At 39.2% G+C, this 21,105-nt stretch overlaps 2 protein-coding genes and 1 long non-coding RNA gene across 4 annotated transcripts in view; 1 reads left to right on the plus strand and 2 right to left on the minus strand.

Moving 5' to 3' along the window:
* The window catches only part of LOC310732344 (uncharacterized protein), a 337,655-nt gene that overhangs the window by 245,339 nt on the left and 71,211 nt on the right, over window positions 1–21,105 (plus strand). The gene's annotated exons all lie outside the window — the stretch shown is intronic.
* The window catches only part of LOC310732306 (uncharacterized protein), a 1,052,581-nt gene that overhangs the window by 149,692 nt on the left and 881,784 nt on the right, over window positions 1–21,105 (minus strand). The window lies entirely within an intron of this gene.
* On the minus strand, window positions 6,150–6,805 carry LOC310732249. The gene is made up of 2 exons (XR_014535419.1): window positions 6,443–6,805; window positions 6,150–6,286 (listed from the first exon to the last, which is right to left on the minus strand). It is a non-coding gene; the product is annotated as an uncharacterized lncRNA (long non-coding RNA).

Below are 21,105 nucleotides of genomic sequence, written 5' to 3' on the forward strand. Positions count from 1 at the left end.
GAACACTGATGGAAACACTTTGTTTTGATGTCTATTAACATGCATTTACAGTCAGACTGCATCCAGACCGAGTTTTAAAGTGAATGTTAACGCGCTGTGTTATTTCAAACCATTTGATGTTCAAATAAAATATGGTGCAACAGATTCTGCACTGCATATAGTGCCCTATTGGCATTTTATGCAGTTGTGATGTGTTTTTGTCCATGTATTTAAGCCTGACATTGTTTTAATAAATATCTTAAATGGTACATTGTACGTTTTCTGTTCTATTCTATGTATTCAATGTAAAAGAAACGTAAATGTAAAAGTTTACGTGTGGCAACAATGTAAAAGTTTACTTTGCATTGTAGCAGAGCAAATTAGTTAAAACCCACAGAGTGAAATATTGACACTTACTAGAGTTATTTGATCACAAAATTGGTTTTAAAATTGTACTCACTGAGTCGGATTTTTTTCACTAATAAAAATTGTAATAAACTCTACAAAAATGAAATATTAATACAAATTGCTGTCAATTTTCCCTTAGTGTTAAATCTTGGTAACAATAATCAGAGTTTATGTTTCTCAGTGTTAAATTGTGGTGACACTATTAAGAGTTAAATGTTTACTCCACACAAGTTAATTTTACTCTGAAAATTGAACACCTTTTCAAAAAAAAGGTTTGCAAAGCTTTTATTACTTTGAATATACGAGTGTTTATGATGGTTTTGGTATTTAAGGAAATTTGGCAAAACACTAAGAGAAGCATTCTGTAGCCAGAACTTCCCACACAGTCTCTGTGTGTCTCTATTGCCAGGTACAAGGACTCTTTAACAATTCTTTTGCTAAACCATTTTGTTTTATGCTGATCATGTCATTTAACTTTCTTCTATTATATGTTTTAGATTTGACATTTGTTTAATGATTATTGCCTGGCAAATAAATGTAGAATTATTTATTATCTCTGAAATTTCCTGAAATAATTTTAATCTAGTTGATTATGTAGCCTTCTGTTACCGCAAATATATCACCAGCATAGTACATACAGCAGGCTCATGAATGGATGGAGCTGAGAACACAACGTCTGGGACCTTCTGATTTCTGACTATCACTGACCTAGCAAGTTATTACAAAGTCGCTAAATACATTATTCTTTATGCATGAGCAAGCATTGAGCGGCCTACATAAAATAGTAGTTTACCGTTATACCCTCTGACTTGGATTCGGATTAACCAATTTGCCTCCGTGAGCAGGTATCGTTAGCCAAGTACAAGGCTCTAAGCAACTCCGGGTCCATAATGAATAATTAATTGAAAAAAATGAATGTTTAGAATAATCTATTAAAATGAAAGAAGGAATACAACCAATAAGTCAAGTCAAGTTTATTTCTATAGCGCTTTTCACAACAGACATTGTCTCAAAGCAGATTTACAATATTTAACAGTTGAGGTGAATGGTGTGCATTTATCCCTGATGAGCAAGCCGTTGCGAGTGTGGCAAGGAAAAACTCTCTTAGATGTTATTAGGAAGAAACCTTGAGAGGAACCAGACTCAAAAGGGAACCCATCCTCATTTGGGTGACATCAGGAGTGTGATTATAAATCTTTATACATTACAGAACAATGGAGAGTGAGAACTAGCATGAGCACTGGAATGTAAGATTATGAGTAATGATCTTTCTACAGTCTTTTACAGTCATTTGTGGTTATAAAACTAGGAGCTACTTAGCAACTCATAAAATAGCTCAACACCACCTCATAACAATAAGGTGTTCAACTTGAATTAAATGTATTCAGGTTAAAGTTGTATTATAAATTGGAGTCAGATTAGAGGTTTAAAATTGGAATTATGTAACAAATTGCAATCCATTTGAGTAATATTTTACAGCAGTGTGAAAAAGTGGATTCCATAGTTGGCCCATTGGTTGGGCAACCCTACAATGGCTTTGGAGGTGGAGAAGAAGAGGAGCAGAGCGAGGACTGCAAAAAGAACAAGATAGTGGAAACTAAAGGAGGCAGACTAGTGCGTGAGATTTGGGAAAGCAGCTTGGTGGTGGTGAAAAGGTGCTGGATGATTGGTGCTGAAAGACAATGAGACGTGGTGGTGAAATGAGGGAGTGAAGGAAAGCAAAAGAAGAAAGAGGTTGGCAAAACAGAATTGTGTTTGTCAGAGAGATGAGAAAAGTAGGCGGGAGTACAAGGGGATGTAGCAGCAGGTGAAGAGGGTTTTGGCAAAAGCTAAGGAAAAGGCATTTAAGAAGCTGTATGAGAAGTTCGACACTAAGGAAGGAGAAAATAATTTGTAGCGATTTGCTAGGCAGGGGATCGAGCTGGGAAGGATTGTTTACAAGTTAGGATTAAGATGATAAATTGTTGACTAGTTAGGAGTGTGTTGAGAAGTAGGAGGGAGCATTTTGAGCAGCTGATGAATGAGGAAAATAAGAGAGAGAGAGAGAGAGAGAGAGAGAGAATTCCCTTTCAGGAATTCAACGTTTGGGAATGCAACTGCGTTGTCCACGCTCTGAAATAATGTGTGTAATTTGTCAAAATTGGAGGCGGGCCGTCACCGGCGGTGTTACGTCAAGACCAAAAAATATATAAGGCACATGGAATGAAGCTGGCACCAGCTTCTGCTTGTTTAGGAAGCGCTCTTTGTGTGTTTGTCCCCTTCAGGTAAGTGGTAAATATGCACGAAGCACAGCCCATGCATCGCTTGCTTGGAAGTGGAGCACGATAGAACGGTTCACAAGGGAGCCAGCTGTGGGTGCGCATGCTGCGCGCATTTGGTGCTTGCTTGTCTATGCGGTCGATCAGCTCACAGAGAGTGCTCGTTGAGGAGGGGGCTCTCCCTCGCGGCTCTAGCTCCGCTGTTACTGTGGCAGGCGGCGTCAGATGTCGTAGGGGCTCGCAGGCAGATCTGGCAGACGACTTTGAGACTTGTTCCTTTCTCCCGCCTCACCTGCTGTCCAGCGCTCGCTCTCTGGTTTGCAAGCACGCCGTTTGGTACAGTAGAACAGTGCTACACTCCACCCCTCCTCAGAGGAAGAGCTGCATTAGGAGCTCCTGAAGCTAGTGACTCGTGCTGCCGCACCACCTCCACACTGAGGTCCACCTTTTACCTGATTTGCACACTAAGGTGTCCAGATCCTGGGACATCCCATATGCGGCCCACCCCCTTAACCCCACATGTTATTGGGCAATGCCTCGTGTTAAAGCGACGCTGTCTGGCTATCTCTCCTTGAGTGCAGCATCGTCCCTTGAGGCCCCGGCTCTGCCCACCAAGCCGTTGCGATCAACGGCTCTGGTGTGCAGGGGAGCGGCACTCTTTGAGGAGAGCTAAGGTGGAGGTTTGTAAAACATTGGCACTGATGGGTAAGGTGGGGCTGCTCGGTGGGCACAGCCCCAACCTCACCCGCACCTTTCATTGGATGCAGAAACAAAGCGTCACGATGTGCTCTCCGTCTGTAAGGGGATCAAGCGTGGCACTCTGGTCCAAAGCCCCATGAGTTGACAGATCTGAAGACTGTCATCTTCAATAAGAAAGCTTTGACCAAAAGTTCCTGACTGGACTTCCCTTAGGGACCTGATTCATTAACCCTGCCACGAAATGTGCTTCAGGCCACAGCCAGCTCCAGCGAGCTCCATCCTCGGTTTCCACCCAGCATCGTTGTGGACAAGGGGGACTCGCCGTCTCTCTCAAGGCCACTAGAGCTGCACCAGAGTGTAGCTCCGGCTCTAGGTGTACCAGAGGTCAGTCTCAAGACACTGATACCCTTAAGAGACTACCTGGCAGCCTGGAAGCTCTGCCAGACATGTCTCAGTGGGTCCTGCGCACTGTAAAATGAGGCTATTCAATTAAATTTGGGTCTCGTCCTCCCCGTTTTGACGGGGTCCTTACCACTATGGAACCGAGCAGGCTCTGGTCATGGAACAGGGAATAAGCACACTCCTGAGGAAAGAGGCCATTGAAGTGGTCCCTTCATCAGAACGAGAGTCTGGGTTCTACAGCTTGTACTTCAAAGTTCCCAAAAAGGATGGTGGGTTGCATCCTATTCTGGATCTACGTAAGCTGAGCCACTCACTTTTGAGACTCAGGTTCAGGATGCTGACCCTCAAGCAGGTTGTGTCTCATATCAGATCCAAGGACTGGTTAGTCACAATAAATCTAAAGAATGCAAACTTCCTGTGAGAAGAAAGGATGAATACATGGAAGTTCCTGAGGTTCACTTTTGTGCTTCTTGTACTGAAGCATTCTCTCCCAGACCTCAGAGATCACCACCTCATAATACATTCGGACAACACCTCGGTAGTCTCGTACATCAATCATCAAGGAGGTCTGCGCTCACACCCCCTATACAAGCTGGCGCACCAGATCCTCCTGGTAAAAGCGGCTAACATCCCGGGCTGGTTGAATGAGGCAGCACACACACTGTAGAGGCAGGGGTTAAGACCCGGGGAATGGCGCATCTTCGCATCTCGAGAGATGTCACACTGTCTCCTCTGGTCCCAGCTGGGCTAAGCAGACCTTAAGCAGATGAATAATTGATGTCTGTGGAGTACCCCGTCAAGACATCTTGAGTTACTGAAAGAGAAGGTCTCTAGGTTACGTATGTAACCCTAGTTCTCTGAGGGAATGAGAAGCTGCATCTCTATGCCACACTGCCAGCATCCCTGTAGCGCTTCCTTCTCTTTTATAGAAGCTGGCACCGGCTTCACTCCATGTGCATTTTATACTTCCTGGTCATGACGTCACCCCGCCGGGGTTTTATTTTAGAGCTTGGACAATGCAGTCACATTCTCAAAGCATTGTGACACAGCATCTCGTACTCTCAGGAAACTAGGCTTACATATGTAACCTAGAGACAATGATGGAGATGGTGAATCAGGAAGTGGATATGTTTAGTAATGAGGAAGTGAGAGCAGATGAAGAGTGGAAAGTCGGTTTGCCCAGATGACATAATGGTAGAAGCATGTTTAGCAGAGATAGCAGTGGAGTATTTAACAAGATTGTTTAACATGATTCTGAAAGGGGGGAGAATGACTGAGGAATGGAGAAGGAGTGTGCTGGCACAATTTTTTTTAAGAATTTGAGAGATGTGCACACCTGCAGTAACTACAGGTGATTAAAGTTTATCTGTCACACAATGAAGTTATAGGAAAGAATAGTGGAAGCTAGGCTGAGAAAAGAGGTGAGCAACAGTATGGTTTCATGTCGAGAAAGAGCACTACAGATGCAATATTTACTTTGAGGATGTTGAAGCAGAAATATAAATAAGGTCAAAAGGAGTTGCATTGTGCGTTTGTGGAACTTAAGAAAGCATACGGCAGGGTGCCAAGAGAGGAGTTGTGGTATTGTATGAGGAAGTCAGGTGCGGTAGAGAAGTGGTTAAGAAGTGCCTGGAGAGGTGAAGGTACATGCTCAAGTCAAGTCAAGTCAAGAAGTTTTTATTGTCATTTTAACCATATATAGCTGACGCAGTACACAGTGAAATGAAACAACGTTCCTCCAGAACCCTGATGCTACATACAACAACGATCATAGAAACAGAAAACACAGGGCTAAGGACTAGTAAGTGTCGTCGCCACATAACGTGCATGTGTGCAACCTGGTACAAACAGTGCAAAGACAACATAATACAACACAGGATAGTGCAAGACAATACACAAAACACAAAATAGCCTTGCCAGTAAACCTGCTGTAAAGAGAAAGTTGAACAGTAGCAAAAATTTAAACAAAATGTTGTGCAAAAAAGCAAATAGCAGCAATCCAGGAAAGATGTGTAAAAACGTCATGTAAACAGTTTATGGTAATGAAGTGACTCCAGGTTGTACAGATCAGTTACACAGTATCTGAATGCTTCGGAACCACTTCCCTGATGGCAGGAGGGTGAAGAGTGTGCCCCCTGGCCTCTCTGGTTGAATTCACAGGGACCCTCAAACCATAAAACAATTCAGTCTCGGAACTGTGTGTGTGTTTGTGACACACACACATTTACAGACACACACACACACACACACACACCAAAAGGGAGCATTCTTTTATTAATTAAATAATAAATAGAATGTCCCACTTCACATGACACAAACATAAATCTTGTTTGTATCTTCTACTATAAATAAAGCAAGTGTTTAACTCTACGTCAATAATAGTTACACTTTAAAAGTTTAGTAATATACCTCTGTTTTAATATTGTCTCTTCTTTTTGATTTCAAAGTTGAATTGAAATTATCTTCCCTTTATTCTTTTTTTTCTAACAAGAGTACATTGTATACACCAGAATATAATGTTGTATTAACATAAGTTATACCTTAAATACTGGTCCCGGTACATTGTACATCTGTTTTAATGCTGTCTTTTCTATTAAAGCTTGATGTCAAAGTTGACGTAAAATTATCTTCTCTTTATTTTCCTAACGGGGGCATCTTATATACCTGAATATAACATTGTATTAACAAAGTTATACCTTAAATACTGGTACGTTAATAGTATGTTAAATGTTAACTGGTATGTAATGTACCTCTGTGTTAATGCTTTCCTTGCTTTCCATGTCTAATATCAAAACGATCACCAAAATTATCTGTTCCTTATTTTGCAAACAATGGTGCATTTTATGTGATCATGAAATGTAACATACTGTCTTGATACACTTTGGATAAAACTTTAAGTTCTCCAAAGCAAGTATAACCCGGAAACCATGCCCACAAACGCATGAACAAAGGGAGTTTCTCCCTCCAAAATTTCAGGCCATAGCATTGGCCATTCCCCCAAAGATGTGTGGGGTTCAGGACCTTTAAAACATCTTGAACCCAACTAACAGTCAGTCGAATAAAGCAAGTTTGCTCACTCGGCTCGACCTCTTCTTTCTTCTTTTCCCCTCTCTTCCTCCTTTACCTATTTTCATTTTTATTTGATTTATTTCCTTTTGTCTGTTTGTGTAGTTAGTTTTATGTTGTGTTTGTCTCATTCATTAAACGCCGTATTTTTCATAAGTGATTGTCTCGGAGTACCGCCCACATTTTTAAGGTTCCTGCAACATTCGATCTGAACTACATGCTCTATTAATTGTACGGTATAAAGTAAAGGGGGGTTGCGTCTTTCTTGGCCGGGGAGATACCTCTTTTATAGAATTAATAAAGATTATACTGTCTGTTCACCGGACGAACAGACCAAATAAGTATAACGTTAATTCCATTACCATCAATTTCAACTTAATTTAAATACTTAGGAGTAACTATAACCCGTTATAATTGCTTATAAATATTCTCATTTCTTTGCGAGATAAATTCGCTACATATATTGGTGGAGAATGTGCATTAACTGTTATTTTATCTTTGTCAATGGTTTTTCCCCTCTTCTCTCCCATTCGCTACATGATTGAGCTGGTGTTGAGTGACCAGGTGAGCTTATCCACCAAAAGAACACCAAAGAATTTGTTGCTCTTTACGATCTCCACGGAGGATCCATCGATGATCAGTGGAGAATGGTACTCTGTGCTCTCCTAAAGTCAACAACTATCTCTTTAGTTTTGTCAACGTTCAGAGACAGGTTGTTGGCTCCACACCATGCTGTTAACCATTGCACCTCCTCTCTGTATGCTGACTCATCGTTTTTGCTGATGAGGCTCACCACGGTCGTGTCATCCGCAAACTTTATGTGATTCGAGCTGTGTATTGCTACACAGTCGGAAGTCAGCAGAGTGAACAGCAGTGGACTGAGCACATAGCCATGAGGTGCCCCAGTTCTCAGTGTGGTGGTGCTGGAGATGCTGTTTCCAATCCGGACTGACTGAGGTCTCCCAGTCAGGAAGTCTAGGATCCAGTTACAGAGGGAGGTGTTCAGGCCAAGTAGGCTCAGCTTCTGAATCAGGTGCTGAGAGATGATTGTGTTGAATGCTGAAGTCTATGAACAGCATCCGTAGATAAGAGTCCTTGTTGTCTAGGTGGGTAAGGGCCAGATGAAGGGTTGCGATATGGCATCATCCATGTACCATTTTGGATGATACACAAACTGCATGGGGTCCAGTGTGGGTGGAAGCTGGGTCTTGACATGCCTCATGACGAGCCTCTCAAAGCACTTGATGTTGAAGATGTCGGTAAAGACATCCGCTAGTTGTTGTGCACATTCCCTGAGCACTCTGCCAGGAATGTTGTCTGGTTCAGCAGACTTCTATGGGTTATCTATGCATAGAGTTTTTCTCATTTCAGGCTTGGTTAGACAGAGCACCTGGTCAATGGGAGGAGGGGTGGTCTTCCTCGCCGCCATGTTGTTCTGCACCTCAAAACAGGCATAGAAGTTGTTCAGTGCATCTGGGAGAGTCACAAGCATGTGATGTCGTCTTGTAGTTCGTGATCGCCTGGATGCCCTGCCACATGCGCAGGTTCAAATTGGTTTTAGCTAATTACCAATTAAATACCAATAAGATTTAAAACTTCAATTGATACATAAACAAACAAATAAAGAGATATTCCAGTCAAGGGAAGGAATGAAAATGAGTAAATCAGCTTTATTGCATTTAATTCAGCCTTGTTCCAGAGAGCGCTTGGGATTAGGCCTTCAGCATCGTGCCAGCGTGGCTGATATCCCATTGTTTGCAGGTGTTAATTTTTAGTAATAAATTAAGTAAATGTTGACAATAGTAACCATGACAAATTAAAAATCATTCCAAGCCCCAATCATAGATTTTAGATCACTGGTTTTCAATGGAAAATGTATAATGAATGCATTTGCTGAATTTGTGTAAGGAGTACACACCAACACCATGCATGAAAAAAATTTTAAATGTACACTATTATTGTAAAAACGGTTCACACACGCATCCACTGCTGCGAATCCCGGTTTATTTGAAAAGATAAGAGTCCACTAAAAAACATGCCATAAAGCATTTGTTTGTATATGTTTCGGAATAACTTTCGCATATCTGGTAAAATATAATGTTACATAACAAATGAGGCCACCCACAAAAAAAAAAAAAAAAGGAGGAGCGAGGTGGAATCTCCAGTCTGAACATTTACTTACTCTGCAGGTGTGGTAGTGACTTTTGTTATGCACAACCTATTTCCAGCCAGTAGCTTTATGAAAACAAAATGATTAATGGAAAATGTAGCCAATGAGTGCATAGAGGATTTTTCCCCACGTTTGCAAATTATTAGTTTTATACTCTTTTGAAGCTCTTAATGGTCAAAGAGAGGAGCACGTGCACTGTGACACACCAGGACGTGAATGCAGCTCTCGGTTCTGCACAAACATCGGTTCTGCTGTTTCCAGCTCGTTCTAACTAGACTTTGTTTACGATAAAATGAAAACAAAGGAAAAAAACGAAGTAAAAAAAAATTGCTTTATCTGAAATTTGCACAAAGCTGCAATGAGGAATATTCTTGGGGGCAGAGTAACAATAGCAACTTCTGAGAAAATCTGAGCCTATTTTACGTCTGTAAGTTAGAATATATATCCCTTCCCAGTTTTATACAATGTTATACGAAATGTGTGCCTGTTTGTTTTTATAAGAGAACTGCTTGAAAATGCTTGAAATGCTTGTGTGTATTGTTGGGATTGGATTTGCCATCAATATAAATTGCCATAATTGTAAAACCATAGCTTGTCTGGCTACCTGGCCATCAATATGAATGCCATATCAATAACCTTTAATGGTCAGCTATTAATTTATACGCAGACTGTATGAATATAGTATGCATGGCCAGTTTAGCAGGTGGCTCTCAAACAGGGAAAGGGAGAAAAGGATCAGACATAGTATCACATACATGTTTGTAGGAATCTTATTTTTAAAGATATCTTTATTCAATTTAAAATATAAACTCATGAGACAAGTAGCTTTTACCCCATACTTTTCTCGATTGCTCCAGGACTGATTGTATGTATTTATATGTAAAGAAAAAAAAAAACGTTTAATGCAGGAAATTTGTATTCAAGGTATTTTATCATCTATAACTTATCTTTTTGAGCAATGTCAACTTTGAATAATGAACAATAAATATCAATGTGTCCTCTTTTCAAAGATATTCAAATTGTGTATTGTTAGTTTTTTATATTGCCCAAACGAAACTTAATTCTTGGAGAGGTTTTCCATATGAACTGGGATGCTTGGAGATCTGTGGGCCCAGATAAAGACTTCCTGTATACCTTACGTACTAACGTCGTAAATATTCTATAGACACTGTACAGACAAAGGAATGTTTGTGAACCAGTGTGAGAAACATCTTAACACTAACAATGGCCACTTTAAATCATTTATGATTTAGCATCACACACCAATAAAATAGAATGTTCTTCCTGGGAACAGAATTAGTGACAAACTGCAAATGAAAAAAAATAAAGACAAAACAAAAACAACAGATTTCATTTCATTCTGTCCCCACATGCATATAATCCTTCATCATTACCACTCCAATCGAGGCATTTATGGCCTGTCTTACCATCGTCATCAAACATGGCAACATACAAAGTACAATTCTAACAATCAATTCAAGAATCAATCCTAAAACAAAGTAGTGTTCAACACTCGTAAACAAATTCTTAATCTTCTTAAAAAAACTATGTTTAGCAGTTGTTTTACTTCTCTAAGACATCATGAGACAATTGTTTCTCAGTGCTTGTTCAACACCATAAGCTTACTTAGAATGTGTATATAGTTACTACTTTACCTTCAGACAACTGACATGCTCTTGTAAGTGCCACCAACTCTGCAGCTTGTGCAGATGAGTATGGTAATGATTTAGCTTCAACTATTTCATCAGGTAATCTTACAACCGCATATCCACATAAATACACATCAGAGGGTTTTGAACACAATATATCTACATATAGGTAATCCCACTCTTCCAGGCTGTATCTAAAAGACCAGGCCTAAAAGAGGTCTCTTGTTCAATGTGTTCAAGGCAATCATGTGTGTTGTCAAAACTATCTAAGTCAATATCTTTTAGTAGATCACGCAGCGCCACTACAGCTGCATGTGGCTGAGAAGAAGACTTAATGGTCAAGTTTTTTGTCACCAAGCGTGTGGTTTCATAACTAGATCTATGTTGTGCTGTCGCATGTTGTGTGTTGAGGTTGTGTGAAATAGCTGTTACCTGATGTGAGGTGTACAGTATAAAAGGATGCGACAGCACCATTTTCTCAGCATCCCGGACCATCAGAGCCACATAAGCCACTGCACGCAAGCACAAGGGCAAGGGCAACCCTTGTGCTCTGTTGTCTAAAAATTTAGAAAGATACGCAACAGGGCGATATCTGTCACCATGTTCCTGGGCTAGAATCCCCGCAGCCGTACCACCACGTTCGCGCACTAGAGCTGCAACTAACGATAATTTTTTCTGTCGACTAATCTAGCGATTATTTTTTCGATTAGTCGACAACTCTAACTATTATTTCAATTCTGTCTAACACTTTGCAAAAGATGCACTCTGAAGGCATTATGTGGTTTAAAGTAGTAACACGCCACAAAAATACTGGTCAACAACACTATGTAAAACATACCTGAAAGGTAGTTTTAAAGGAGCCAAGTTCAAGAAAAGCACAGCTCAACACTGTGCAAAAATAATGGCCAATACAGTGCAAAGATTACCTGAAGGCATCTTGTAGTTTAAAGAAGTCAAACATAATTACGGCCCAACATAAACAGTGCAAAAGGTTGGGGGCCTGTGTTACTAATTATATAGCATTGCAATGGAGGGTTAGCATATCGACATGCTCCGAAGTTAGGCTTGCTCTTTTTTTAGTCACAATGTTGCCAGCAACTGAGAAAAGCCTTTCAGATGGGGTTGATGTTGCAGGCACAGACAAGTAACTCTTTGCCAGCATGGCCAAGATGGGAAACCTCATTTCATTTTCCTTCCACCATTTCAGCAGATTTTCTTCCTTTGGAATAGCCTGCTCACTAAAGTACATGTGTATCTCATTCCTCACAACTTCACTGTTAGTATCTTGATCTTGGATGTGACCAGTGTCATCCTCACCATTACTGTGGTCATCTAAAGCTGAACCGAGCAAAATGCCCAACAGAGACATTGCCTCTTCTCTGTAAATTTCATGTCTGCACTGGCTGACTGAACCTGTTCCTCTCATTGATGTTGATGTTTTTGCTCCTCATATCTTTTTTTCTCTTCAAGAGCAAGAGCTTGGACTTTGAGGTGAACTTTTAAAGTGTCCTCTGCTGGCAGGAATTTTAGTTTGCGGAATCTGGGGTCCAGGGCTGCTGCAATAAGATATATATTTTCTTCATCATCTCTGAATTTAGTTTCCCGCTCCCATCTTGATGTCATCTCCTGTGCAGCAACACTTTGGGAAGCCTTGACTGCTGCTGTCTCAAAAATTGTGCTCTGTATAGATTTCTGGAGGTTCTTTACCAGAGGAGGTAGACCGGAACCAGTCACATAAAACTCTCCACTCAAGAAAACAGTAGCACGCTCGAAAGGCCTCAGGACTTGTTCCACTTCCTCAAGTAAGCTCCACTGATCATGTTTTAAATCCAGGAAGCGCTTCCCTCATGGTGTGACATCAGTCACAGGCCACGTCTATTCAAGCAGGCGGCTGATCATGTATAAAGTACTGTTCCATCTTACAGATACATAATTTATTAGTGCATGCTCCGGGGTACCCATTTGTTGCTGCTTTGCTTTAGGCTTTGTAGTGGTCAGCTTACTTTCTGAAAAAATGTTCCACAAGGCACTTTGCTGCCCTCAGTGTCTTGCTGATCTGGCGATCCCTCAGGGCATTGTTGACAACTAACTGCAATGTATGACCAGCACACCTGACAAAAGAGATGCCATGCTTTTCTTCCAAAATACGCAGAGCAGCGACAACATTTGCAGCATTATCATGGACAACTACAATTACATTGGCCATGGATATCTCAAACTTCTTAGCTGCTTTTTCCACCCAGTTAGCAGTGTTTTCAGCTGTGAGCCGATCTTCAAATGGCATGGTGGTCAGATTGTACAATGTAAGCTCCCAGTCTTCATTAATGAAGTGGCATGTGACACCCAAGTATGCCTCTCTAGCAATACTGGTCCATGCGTCTGTGGTGAGAGCTATTTTTGATTTCACATCTTTGAGTGACGCTTTCAATCTTTTAAAATTCTCCTCATATTTCTTCTCCATCAGCTTAGTGAAATGGGACCTGGAGGGAATTGTGTATCCTGGGTTGATCATCTTACGAAATCCTTGACAGTCTACAATAAAAAGAGGTCTCATATATTTTACAATCATGTTGAGTATGCTTTCGGTAAGTGTAACGGCCATTTGGGGCGTGCAAACAATGACATCCTTTTTATGAAAGAAACAATAATTAAAAAAATAATAATAATTAACATTTGGAACCAATTTAAACATGAAATCTATGAATGCTAATAATATATAAACTGTACTGTATTTCAAAGAGGGTAGTAAATCTGCATATTTTTTAAATGAACTGAATGTGATTTATTACAATGTTTAATATAATTACTTTGATTACAATATTAATTGTATTTCAGAGAGTGTAGTGAATTTCTCATTTTATTATGAAATACAGAAAGCATTTTAAACTCTTTTTAACTAATGAGATAATTTGTTATTAATTACATACTTATGATTGTTTAATTTAATTCGCTTTTGCCAAAAGTAAACAAAAATTCACTAGAAGCCTATTTACCTATATGTTCCTGTACACTACTAGATTACAGCGAACTGTTAATGTAAATCTAGTAGTTAATTTTAAGTCTGTGTGTGCATAAACAACTTCCAACAACCATTAAATGGAAATTAAAAGTTAAAGTTTTCTTTATTGTCGCCAAAGTAACCTATACAGTATATGTTTACATTTTATACCATTAGCGATTAGCATTACTATTACCTAGCATATATTAATGATTTTTTTACCAAAACACAGCAGGTAAGAACACAACAATTACTCCCAAAACTTATTGTAATAATAAATACTTACAAAGATGGCTCGTCCTTTTGAGGTCGGAGAGCGCCAGGATGTTTTTTTTTTCTGAGGTGCTTGTGAATCGCAGTTGTGCTGCCGTGGTACGCAATTTCAGTTTTGCAAAGGGAACAAAGGACTATTTTATTTGGCCTCTGTTTAAAGTATTCCCATACTTTTGATAGCTAGTCTAGCTAAAGTCTAGCTTTTTGTGATAGACTGGAACTTTCTCCATTCCCAGGAGCAGAAGCTGCCATTACGAGAGATGAATGTAAACAGTGTGACGCGTCGACGCATTTCACGCATGTCGTCGTATTTTCGTAGTCGACGTAATCAATGACGTTGACGCGTCGCTGCAGCACTATCATGCACATAAAGGTGAAAAGGCTTAGCATAATTCAGAAGACCTAAAGCTGGAGCAGACTGTATAGCCTTTTTGAGGGCAGTAAAACTGTCAGTCATTTCATGAGTCCACAGAATGAGATGTGATGGAGTAGCTTTGTGATTAATAGCACTACGCAAAACTTTATCATGCTGTGCGCAGTCAGGGATCCATGCTCGGCAGTAGTTTATCAGTCCCAAAAAGCTCTGCATCTGTTTTAGAGTCTAAGGTCTTGAAAACCTAGCCACACAAAGAACAAAGATCAATCACAGTAAATAAATTCGTGAGTTGCTGGGATAGAGTTAACAATGGTAGCTACAGTGGGCACCAAAGGAGCTAACGAAATACCTATATTCATTAATTTCTCGTAAATCTTGTGTTAGCCTCCAGTATTTTTTATCTGCCTTCAAGACGGGATTAATCGTTGTGTTATAAGGTGAATGTGTCTCGATCAAAACACCTTGTGACAATAAATTGTCATTAACTGGAGCAATGCCAACATTCTTCTTTTTTGACAATGGATATTGTTTAACAAAACCTGGATAGTGTGTTTTTATGAGTGCATGATATGGTTTTACCTGGATTAAACCTGCCTCGTCATGGTGAGAGGTCCATAATTTAGGGTTAACTTAACCTAAATTTGGCTCATCAGGCATCTGTACTACTATGGAAGAAATCTTTCAGATGTGGCTGTGGCTCAGTTGAGAGCATGAGGACAGAAAGAAAAGACAGTGAATCATTGGTTTCAAAAAACTGAATATCCATTCCCATTTAATGCATCATATCTCTATCTTAAAGATTTAAAGGCGAGTTTGGAATTATTGTAAAGCTATAATAATAATTTGTACCAGGTGGTGTCACTACAGGCAAAAGGTAAGTTACAGGACATGAAATTGGAACTCTATTGATTCCCTAATAGATGAACTTCTCCTTTCTCCTAGCACCTACTCCATGAGTTTTGTTCTGAGGCTGGAATGCACCACTTCCTGTTGCAGTGAAGAGCATAACGGGTTAACCAAACCTGGAGCATAGTAGAAACCTCTAGCAGCATCTAAATCTCTAGGAAAAAGTATCTAGATGTGACACAATTTCACTCTATCATGCCAAATGATCTAAATAAGGATTAGTCTAATAACCGGCACAATTCCTATACATCCAATCTTGGACAATAAGCGAAAGATGTCATGACCTATCTTCTTTACATAGAACAAAGAACAGACACACAACACTCAGACAACAGCTGCGCTAGGCACCAGGGGGATCGTAGTCTTCAAACAAAAAAGTTACCAAAACAAAATTTGTCTTTCCAATATTTCCCTTTTTTTCTCGCTTTCCTCTTCTCTTTTTTTCTTTTTTAATCAATTAATTAATTAATTAATTTATCTTTTTTCGGGGGATATAAAAATTACTGGGATTCTTTTGGATACTTCAGACAATATCGCCTATATTAGACAGACCATAAAGAAACGTCTTCTAATCTTGCATTTTAACGTCTAAAGCGAGGAAAACATTGTCGTGACAGAATTATCCCACCAAAGGAAATTATCATTAATTAAACAATTAATGCATAACCAAGACACAAACACACATGCAGCCCTATTGGCTGGGAAATGGGACAATCCCCACAAACAAGGAAGTATCCTAAAACTTACCTTGATGCGTGATTTCCCTTCTGATATTGCTGAAAAGTATCTCACTTCTGACACCAAAATTGTTAGCTTTTTATCATGCCCAAACGAAACTTAATTCCTGGAGAGGTTTTCAATACAAACTGCGATGCTCGTGGTGCCTTTTCTGATATCAGGGAAGAATCACACAGCACACAGAATGGCTTGTGTTCTTCTTCGGTTTATTGCAGGCAACAGAAGTATATATGCACATTGGAATGAAAGCCTGACCTAAAGCTGTTTCCTGTTTGGATAATAAGACATACTAGCCAGAGATGTGTGAGCCCAGATAAAGACTTCCTGTATACCTTACGTACTAACATCGTAAATATTCTATAGACACTCAACAGACAGAGGAATGTGTGTGAACCAGTGTGAGAAACATCTTAACACTAACATGTATGTAGCCCACTTTTTTCAAGAACTGTTAACATGTAAAGTTATGTAGAGAATTTTCAGCTGTAAGTCCCAAAAGCTGTGGCGAGAAATAGCAAGAAATGCTTTACGGAAGGTTATTCAGTGGACCCTTATCTTTCCTAATAAACCGGGATTTGCAGCAATTGATGTGTTTGTGACCCGTTATTACAAGCACTGCATTTTTTGTATGCATGTTGTTTGCTTACACAAATTTAGGAAATACATTCTTTATACGTATTCCATTGAAAAACAGTGATCTGAAATCGCTGCTTGAGGCTTAGAGCTTTAGAATGATGTATAGTTAGTCATGGTTACTCTTGTCCATTTTTATTTCATCTATTGCTAAACATTAACACCTGAGAACAATGGGATATCGGTTGCGCGGGCATGGCGCTGACAACTGAGGTTAAGAATCAGTAGTGCTGGCACCAGTAGCATAAACTACACAAAGTTGTTTGAAGGCTGTTGCTTTAACCAATCAGTTTTTGAGTTGACAGCACTGAGGCCATCTAGCAGGTATACAATAATGTCCGCATTTTCACCTCCTTTGATATGATGGTCAGAGAGTGCACTAGTCAGAGCTTGCAAACCGCATCTGTTGCAAACTGCACAAGCGCAAATATATTTGTGTGGATTTAATAGCTGTTTTTTACACAATGACTGGTGTCATGCTCGCTACATGTCTTCGCTTCGTTTAGGAGCAGATGTGATGGGGAAAGTCTTGCTATGGCATAACCTTCCCCTGATGCACAAGTATCGGGTTCATACTTAACATTACCTAACTAAGTATCAGAAAACTGCATCAGATATTTTCCCTGCCCAGCCCCAAACATAGGATTATCTGTGCCACCCTCAGCCATTTTGGATAATAGACCCAAAAAAGTTTTCAAATAAAATACTAATTTACACAAATTTAACAAAATATATTAAGCAGGAAGAAAGATTTTCAATTCTTATGATTTATCTGAAGTCCATCGGTTATATTGTGAAGACACAATAAAAGAGTCTTTACCCAGAGAATCCGGCAACCACGGCCTAACCGTCTAGACCAGTGGTCTTTCAGCCCAGAGGGCCGCATTAACTATCAAACAGCAGTTCGGGGGCTGACTACACACTCAAGGTCCAAATAAAAAAAAAAATCTAATCATGGATGTTGTTTTTAATTATTTATTTAATATTATTTTATTCAGTTATTGTTTAATAACACATTGATACACGACACATGAACACCTGTATTAGTGGGAATGGTGAAATTGTTTCCTGGATGCAAGAATAGCAAACATTTCTGGCTTAAGATTTGATGTCCCTAACATCAAAAATGACCTGAGATTATCATCGGACAAGTTTGTTCTCAAATTGTTCTTCACGTATTTCATTCTTGAAAGTGTTTGTTCACACAGGTATGTTTTTCCAAAGATTGTTGGGCAAAAACTGGTAAAAACCCACCAGTCCTTCTTTGAACTTGTCCCTAAGGAGGTAATTTGCTTGCAACTCAATGACCTCCAGCTGCAGTGTAAATATATCCACTTATGGTAGAGAGATTGTTGCTTTTAATGTTTCCTCTTCAGAATATTCGAAAAATTCTTACTGAACTAACGACACTCCCAATACTTTAAACACACTGATAAGTAATTACGCGAAGGAAATTATCACTAAATAAAATAGAGTGCAACATGTTTCGCAATCAGACGCTAACTGACACCAACACCTCCTCATCGCAGCAGTCAACTGCAACTGGCAAACTGTGATCAAAATAATCAAGTCTTGAACAAGCAGCAAACCATTTAAAAACTCCGCCACTAGCGTTATATGGCCTTATATCATCTCATTGATTGTAAATGGAAGTACAAAAGTAAGCAGTGAATAAGGTTTTGCAATGTAGTGATCGGTTGGAAAACATAACGCACTACTGCGCGCATCTATTTCAATTCGGTAAAAACATAACGTCCACGTAAGCGGCGGCTAATCTTGGCAGGTTACACGTAAATTTCCATAATTTTTTTCCGTGGACCACAAACGGAAATCACAGCACCATTGTAACCTATCTTGGTTCTCGTGTCAGATTCTTCCAAAAAAGACCACTTTCACACCATTTTTTAGAGTTCATCCATGCGTTGTGTTTACTGAGGGTAAACATAAAGACACACAGGTTGCATAAATACAGCTCATCCGGTCACAAAAATATTTACCTCAACCGCTCAGCTAGAACTGACCGGTCATAACCAATAAATTGTTACATATTTATGAACTCTATTAATTATTTTCTGGTTTTATAAACACAATAATATTAACAATATTAACAATAATAATAATAATAATAATAATAATAATAATAATAATAATAATGACAATACACTACACATGAGGGTAAACATAAAGACACGCAGGTTGCATAAATACAGCTCATCCGTTCAAAAAACTGTTGAAAATCTTACAAATAAAAATAAACAAAATAAATACACAAAAATAAAAGAAATAACACAAATTGCATAGACCTACCATGGAACACTTTACTAAAATCATATATCGTCTTGTAAAAAAAACAATCTCAAAAAATATCAAGGTCCGTGACGTCGGAATGACGTGGGGCCGCCTTCCCGTGGGCTCACCCCGTGCAGGAGGGACCGTAAGGGACGGTGCTGTGAGGATTGGGCAGCAGTCGAAGGCTTAGACTGCTGCCCCCGCGACCCGAATTACGGATAAGCGGGAGAAAATGAATGAATGAATGAATGAATGAATGTATAAATAATACAGGAGAGGACTTTTGTTGCATACCATTCACCTCAACAGTTCAGCTGTAACTGACGAGAGGATGGCTGATGCAATTTACGCTTTATTCTTTACTCGGATCACCTATGTCACTAATTCCCCTCTTTTCTAAAATAATAATTACAAATATGAAGTACACAAACAATATGTATATAATACAAAGAACTATTTCACAGATAGAAAAGTATTTTGGCACTATTAAAAATAAACAATTCTTTCTGTTACAAAGGCATGGAATCTTATTGATTTTTATGATTCTTTTGTCGATGTTACGAGCAAAACAGCCTGTAAACATTTTGCATGAATTAAAAAAAAAATACACGTTGTGATACAGTATGTTGTACTTTAGATTATTCTGTCTTGGCTCAGACTGTGTTTATGATAAAAGTGTAGCCCCTTGTGTGTGTGTGTGTGTGTAAATAAGGAATCTAAATTAAGAATCTCTGACCTATTTTTGTTTCTGTCATGTCCAAGAAACTTTTGATGAAAAACACGTGTAATGATCCTAACCACCCGGGTAGCTTTGGCGGCATACAATGACTACGAAGGGGTGTGCAAGAAGAAATGGGTAAGATATTAAGGGTAGAAAACATCAAACATGCACAAACCAGCCAGTATGCATTTTACTAGAAATAAAGTTTTTGTCCTGCGTCCCTTAAACCAATTTCAAACCAACCTGAAAAATATGCAGGTTTTATCAGGGTATAATGATGGGAATAATTATTTATTAACGGTCAAAGATGTATTTTACAAGCAAGACTTACATCAGGGCTCTCAAAAGAAAATTGGCCACCGAAGTGGTGAAGGCTTTCAAATCTGTTTTCGTTGCAATTCAGACGCTCATTAAACTACAGACCGATGTAGATAAATGTTTTTTAAGGGTTTTAAGGGTTTGATGAAAAAAAAGGTATTGTAAATTTTTCCACATCCAGCGGCTTTTAAGCTTCAGTTGGCTGAAAGATTTAATCATACTTTAAATGGCAAAATGTGGAGATATTTTACTGCAAACATAATGTGATACCACAACATCTTCCAGGACTTAAAAAGCTACAATCCAACACAGTACAAGTGTAAATTAAAACTTAATTTCAAGAAGGTTAAGCTCGTCAGGATATTGAAATTAAGAGGGGTGTTTAATAAAAAATATAAAGTTTTACCAACAAATTGTTTACGGTGTCAGGACGCATTCCTCATGACCCTTGTGTACAAACTGAAAGATTACGATGGAGAACCCGTTCAAAGTGTGTTTTACGAGGACGAGTTGCAAAAAGTAAAAATGGATGGGTACTGAGTCTACCGTGTAGAGGAGATTCTGAAATGTCATACCATCAGTGCTACAGTGGAAAAACTGTACTCCTTGTACAGTCGAAAACCTGGCCAGGGAAATTCACCAGCTCGGTCAAAAAAATATTAAAAATGAGCTCTCGGCGGAGACACCCTATTTCCCTCATGTACAGGCTAAAGCACGGATAGATTTTTTTATTAGTTCAGATATTTACTTGACATATAACCAGGTACAGAAAAAAATTTACTACCAGGTGGACAATCAAACTCACGTGCGTTTTTACCCACTGACCACCTACATATTAGGTCTGAAACCCGGAGACTGGTTCAAATTTTACAGAAAGTTGGCTAAATATCTCGTCGATTTACACATGGGGTTTTATCACATGTTCTTTTACTGCAACATAGTATGCCTGCAGCTGGTTGGCGACTCTTGTGCTGAACTCATGAGTGATTGACATCCAAGCAATGTACAGGGACGTCATCACGCTGCGTTAAGGCTTGCTGTATTATTTACCTGTAAGCAGGCAGCAAATTTAAAAACATTAAATACGATAAATAAGGATTGAAACTGCCCAATAGAATTCAGCTACAGAAAGGTTATAGTGACACTTCACTTTAGACTGAAAACACAGCATATATAATATATTATTGATATACAGTACAAGTGTAAATAAAAAATGAATTTC

Source organism: Silurus aristotelis (genome assembly GCF_946808225.1).
Source record: "Silurus aristotelis genome assembly, chromosome: 10".
Lineage (NCBI taxonomy): Eukaryota > Metazoa > Chordata > Actinopteri > Siluriformes > Siluridae > Silurus > Silurus aristotelis.